The sequence below is a fragment of the Schistocerca serialis genome, chromosome 6, assembly GCF_023864345.2.
Source record: "Schistocerca serialis cubense isolate TAMUIC-IGC-003099 chromosome 6, iqSchSeri2.2, whole genome shotgun sequence".
Classification (NCBI taxonomy): domain Eukaryota; kingdom Metazoa; phylum Arthropoda; class Insecta; order Orthoptera; family Acrididae; genus Schistocerca; species Schistocerca serialis.
Window position 1 is genome coordinate 541307534 of NC_064643.1, and position 5690 is coordinate 541313223.

Sequence of the window (5690 nt, forward strand, 5' to 3'; positions counted from 1 at the left end):
TGGGTGCATAGATCCTGAGAAATCAGTACCCAGAACAACCACCTCTGGCCGTAATAACGGCCTTGATACGCTTGCGCATTGAGTCAAACAGAGCGTGGATGGCGTGTTCAGGTACAGCTGCCCATGCAGCTTCAACACGATACCACAGATCATCAAGAGTAGTGACTGGCGTTTTGTGACGAGCCAGTTGCTCGGCCACCATTGACCAGACGTTTTCAATTGGTGACGGATCTGGAAAATGTGCTGGCCAGAGCAGCAGTCGAACATTTTCTATATCCAGAAAGACCCGAACAGGACCTGCAACATGCGGTCGTGCGTTATCCTGCTGAAATGTAGTGTTTCGCAGGGATCAAATGAATGGTAGAGCCACGGGTCGTAACACATCTGAAATGTAACGTCCACTGTTCAAAGTGTCGTCAATGCGAACAAGAGGTGACCGAGACGTGTAACCAATGGCACCCCATACCATCACGCCGGGTGATACGCCAGCGTGACGATAACGAATACACGCTTCCAATGTGCGTTCACCGCGATGTCGCCAAACACGGATGCGACCATCATGATGCTGTAAACAGAACCTGGATTCATCCGAAAAAATGACGTTTTGCCATTCGTGCACCCAGGTTCGTCGTTGAGTACACCATCGCAGGCGCTCCTGTCTGTGATGCAGCGTCAAGGGTAACCGCAGCCATGGTCTCCGAGCCGATAGTCAATGCTGCTGCAAACGTCGTCGAACTGTTCGTGCAGTTGGTTGTTATCTTGCAAACGTCCCCATCTGTTGACTCGGGGATCGAGACGTGGCTGCACGATCCGTTACATCCATGTGGATAAGATGCCTGTCATCTCGACTGCTAGTGATAGGAGGCCATTGGAATCCAGCACGGCGTTCCGAATTACCCTCCTGAACCCACCGATTCCATATTCTGCTAACAGTCATTGGATCTCGACCAACGCGAGCAGCGATGTCGCGATACGATAATCCGCAATCGCAATAGGCTACGATCCGACCTTTATCGAACTCGGAAACGTGATGGTACGTATTTCTCCTCCTTACACGAGGCATCACAACAACGTTTCACCAGGCAACGCCGGTCAACTGCTGTTTGTGTGTGAGAAATCGATTGGAAACTTTCCTCATGTCAGCACGTTGTAGGTGTCGCCACCGGCGCCAAGCTAGTGTGAATGGTCTGAAAAGCTAATAATTTGCATACCACAGCATCTTCTTCCTGTCGGTTAAATTTCGCGTCTGTAGGACGTCATATTCGTGGTGTAGCAATTTTAATGGCCAGTAGTGTATTAAATTTCTTAATATTACGATTGCTTCTACGTAGAGCTTTTCACGAAACTGAAGTGCTAATTATTTTCTAAAAAAGTATTTGTCGCAAGAAAAAGTAATTTCATGGGAATAAAAAGGCTTTTTGCTACACGAGACGGAAAATTCTTAATCAGATGTCAACATCCCTGTCCTTTTTTTTTTTGCTGAAATAAATTATAGATAAATGGTTAAAGAATTACCGTGTGTAATGGCTCGACAGTATGTAATAGTCACTAGAATGTGAACAAACTATACAATCTTATACTCGACGAAAGAAATATCCGGCACTTGGCCACACTTGGGCACTGAGCGACACTAGTAGCGACAAACGAAAATTTGTGCCGTACCGAGAGTCGAACGTGGATTTCCCGCCTTTCGTTAAAGGCCGCTTCAACCGCTTTGGCTGTCCAAGCACGTCCCCCACCTATCTCGAATCTCCACATGCCGAACGCTACAAAGTACCGGGAAATCCGGGTTCGACTCCCAGCCCGGCACAAATTTTCGTCTGCCGCCGTTGAGTTTTCTTAATGTCCCACTGCAACAAAGTGTCGGATATTTCTTTCAAGATGTACTGAATACAGCTGCAGATCGGATCAGTGGCGATCCTTCACGATACAAAGTTTCATTTGTGAATTTCATCAAAATCCTTGACCCACAACAGGCGATCTCTCCTTGTTAGTCGTAAACGGACGGAAAAAAATCACGATACCAAGAAGGAGTTACAGGACGTAAAAGAAAGTTGTTAGGTGACTCTCTACGTCAGACACACAATGTATACTCCAGTTTCGCGCCAGTAGCATGAGAGGGACGCTAGTACCTCCTCGATGAGGATGAAAATCAAGTTTACTTTAAAATACACTCTGTAACGGTCGTGAGCGTTACCTTTGAGACTAAAACTAAAACTAAATTCCTCCCGAACCGGCCATGAAGGTCCAACGGTACTGACCGGCCGCCGTGTCATCCTCAGCTCATAGGCGCCACTGGATGCGGATATGGAGGGGCATGAGGTCAGCACACCGCTCTCTCGGCCGTATGTCAGTTTACGAGACCGGAGCCGCTACTTCTCAATCAAGTAGCTCCTCAGTTTACCTCACAATGGCTGAGTGCACCCCGCTTGACAACAGCGCTCGGCAGACCGGGTGGTCACTCATCCAAGTCCTAGCCCAGCCCGACAGCGCTTAACTTCGGTGATCCGACGGGAACCGGTGTTACCACTGCGGCAAGGCCGTTGGCACCTTTGAGACTGAACATGGTGAATTGATGTCAGTTGAGAATGCCTTAAAAGCTACGAAGACGCCATTATCAACTCCTCACTAAGTTTTAACGAGAAGCTGGATGTTCCTTCTGCGATACTGCAGAAAGACTTGGCAGGAATGTAGCCACTGTAAATAACTGAGGGCAGCTGTGATCGGGAGCATGTATGGTCGTAAGAAGACCGGTCTTCGCATGACCACATGGCACTATCGAGAGGGAAGACCACCGTGTTCTGCGTATGTCTCTAGCGCATCGTACTGTATCTTCTGCAGCAATCTGAGCAGCAGTTTGGACCACTGCGAGACAGCGAAATGCAACAAAGTGGTTACTTCAAGGACAGCTCCGAGCCAGACGCCCTGTAGCGTGCATTCCACTGACCCCAAACCACAGCCATTTGCGGCTTCAGTGGTGTCAAGCGAGAGCTCATTGGAGAGCAGGATGGAGGTGTGTTGTGTTTTCTGATGAAAGCTGGTTCTGTCTAAGTACCAAGGATGCCTCTGTGTTGGTTAGGAGGAGGCCATTTGTCGGCCCGCAACCAATCTGTCTGCGTGCTAGACACACTCAACCTATACCAGAGTTATGATCGGACAGCTCCGAGCCAGACGCCCTGTAGCGTGCATTCCACTGACCCCAAACCACAGCCATTTGCGGCTTCAGTGGTGTCAAGCGAGAGCTCATTGGAGAGCAGGATGGAGGTCTGTTGTGTTTTCTGATGAAAGCTGGTTCTGTCTAAGTACCAAGGATGCCTCTGTGTTGGTTAGGAGAAGGCCATTTGTCGGCCCGCAACCAATCTGTCTGCATGCTAGACACACTCGACCTATACCAGAGTTATGATCTGATGTGCTATTTCTTATGACTGCTGGAGAACTCTCGTAGTTATCCCACTCACCCTGACTGCCAATGTGTACGTCAGTCTGGTGATTCGACGTGTTGTGCTGCCATTCATGAAGAACATTACAGAGTGTGTTTTCTAGCAGGACATCGCTCGCCCACACGCCGCTGTTGTAATTCAAGATGGGCTACAGAATGTCAACATGTTGGCTTAACTTGCTCGATCACCAGATCTGTCTCCAATCGAGAAGATATGGGACATCATCGGTTGACAACTTCAGCGCATCCACAAACAGCATCAGCCGTCTCTGTATTGATCGACCGAGGGTAACAAACATGGAATTTCGTCCCACTGACTGACATGCGGCACTTCTGCAACACAAAGCATGCTTGTTTGCATGCTTGCATTCATCATTCTGGCGGTTGCATCGGTTATTAATGTACCAGTATTTCACGCTTCGAATGGTGTATTTCGCACTTAAATTAACCTTTGATCTTACAACGTTAATCACTTTAAATACACAGAACCGCCAAAGTAACTGGTATACGCTTGCGTATTCAAATACAGAGATATGTAAACAGACAACAAGTGCCTGGCGCAGTTTTTAGAGCGGTTACTGCTGCTACAACGGCAGGTAATCAGAATTTAAGTGGGTTTGAACGTGGTGCTATTCTCGGCGCACTAACGATCGAACACAGCATCTCCGAGGTAGCGGTGAAGTGGGCATTTTCTCGTACGACCATTACACGAGTGTACCGTGAATATCAGGAATCCGGTAAAACATCAGATCTCCATCACTGCGGCCGGAAAAGGATGCTGCAAGAACGGGACCACCGGCGACTGAAGAGATTCGTTCAACGTGACAAAAGTGTAACCCTTCCGCAAACTGCTCCAGATTTCAATGCTGGGCCATCAACAAGTGTCAGCGTGCGAATCATTCAAAAAATGGCTCTGAGCACTATGGGACTCAACTGCTGAGGTTATTAGTCTCCTAGAACTTAGAACTAGTTAAACCTAACTAACCTAAGGACATCACAAACATCCATGCCCGATGCAGGATTCGAACCTGCGACCGTAGCGGTCTTGCGGTTCCAGACTGCAGCGCCTTTAACCTCACGGCCACTTCGGCCGGCGCGAATCATTCAACGAAACGTCATCGATATGAGCTTTCGGAGCTGAAGGCCCACTCGTGTACCCTTGAGACTGCGCGACACAAAGCTTTACGCCTCGACTGGGCCCCTTCGACACCGACATTGGACTGTTGATGACTAGAAACATGTTCACTGGCCGGACGAGTCTCGTTTCAAATTGTATCGAGCAGATGGATGTGTATGGGTATGGAGACAACCTGATGAATCCACGGGCATTGTATGTCAGCAGGGGAGTGTTCTAGCTGGTGGAGACTCCTTAAATGTGTGGGGCGTGTGCAATTGGAGTCATATGGGACCTCTGATACCTCTAGATACGACTCTGACAGGTGACACGTGCGTAAGCATCCTGCCTGATCACCTACATCAATTCATGTCCATTGTGCATTCCGACGGACTTGGGGAATTCCAGCGGGATAATACGACACCCCACACCCCTAGAATTGCTATAGAGTGGCTTCAGGAACACTCTTCTGATTTTAAACACTTCTGCTCGCCACCAAACTCGCCAGACATGAAGATTATTGAGCATATCTGGGATGCTTTGCAACGTGCTGTTCAGAAGAGATTGAAACATCCCCTTAGAAAAAATTATGAATTACTGTGCTGGCAAACATCTACGTTATTTGATTTTCAAATATCTGAGCAAAACTGAGTCGGCCGGAGTGGCCGAGTGGGTATAGGAGCTACAGTCTGGTACCGCGTGACCGCTACGGTCGCAGGTTCGAATCCTGCCTCGGGCATGGATGTTTGTGATGTCCTTAGGTTAGTTAGGTTTAAGTAGTTCTAAGTCCTAGGGGACTGATGACCTCAGAAGTTAAGTCCCATAGTGCTCAGAGCCATTTGAACCATTGAGCAAAACTGAACGTACTCAGACATTTCTCTATTTACTTATTCTGATAAACACTAAACTGACACACAATGTTTTAGCGCAATGCAATCTGATTTTCAATAATCCCTACAAAAGAATGGCCCTGACTAACAATAACCTATACCTTTCATGAATCACTTACTTCACAAAAATCTTCGTTACTCGAACTACTGCAATACAGCGAGCGCCAATACTGCCAGCTAAATAAAAGATTCTGACTCTTGAAGGCACTAATTACTGATTGGCATAGTTAGCAAATGAAAGATTTTG

General features: G+C 47.8%; 1 pseudogene; it reads right to left on the reverse strand.

The window, feature by feature from the left end:
• Positions 1-2430: 2430 nt before the first annotated feature.
• On the reverse strand, positions 2431-2548 carry LOC126485340 (5S ribosomal RNA; annotated as a pseudogene).
• Between the last annotated feature and the right edge of the window lie 3142 nt (positions 2549-5690).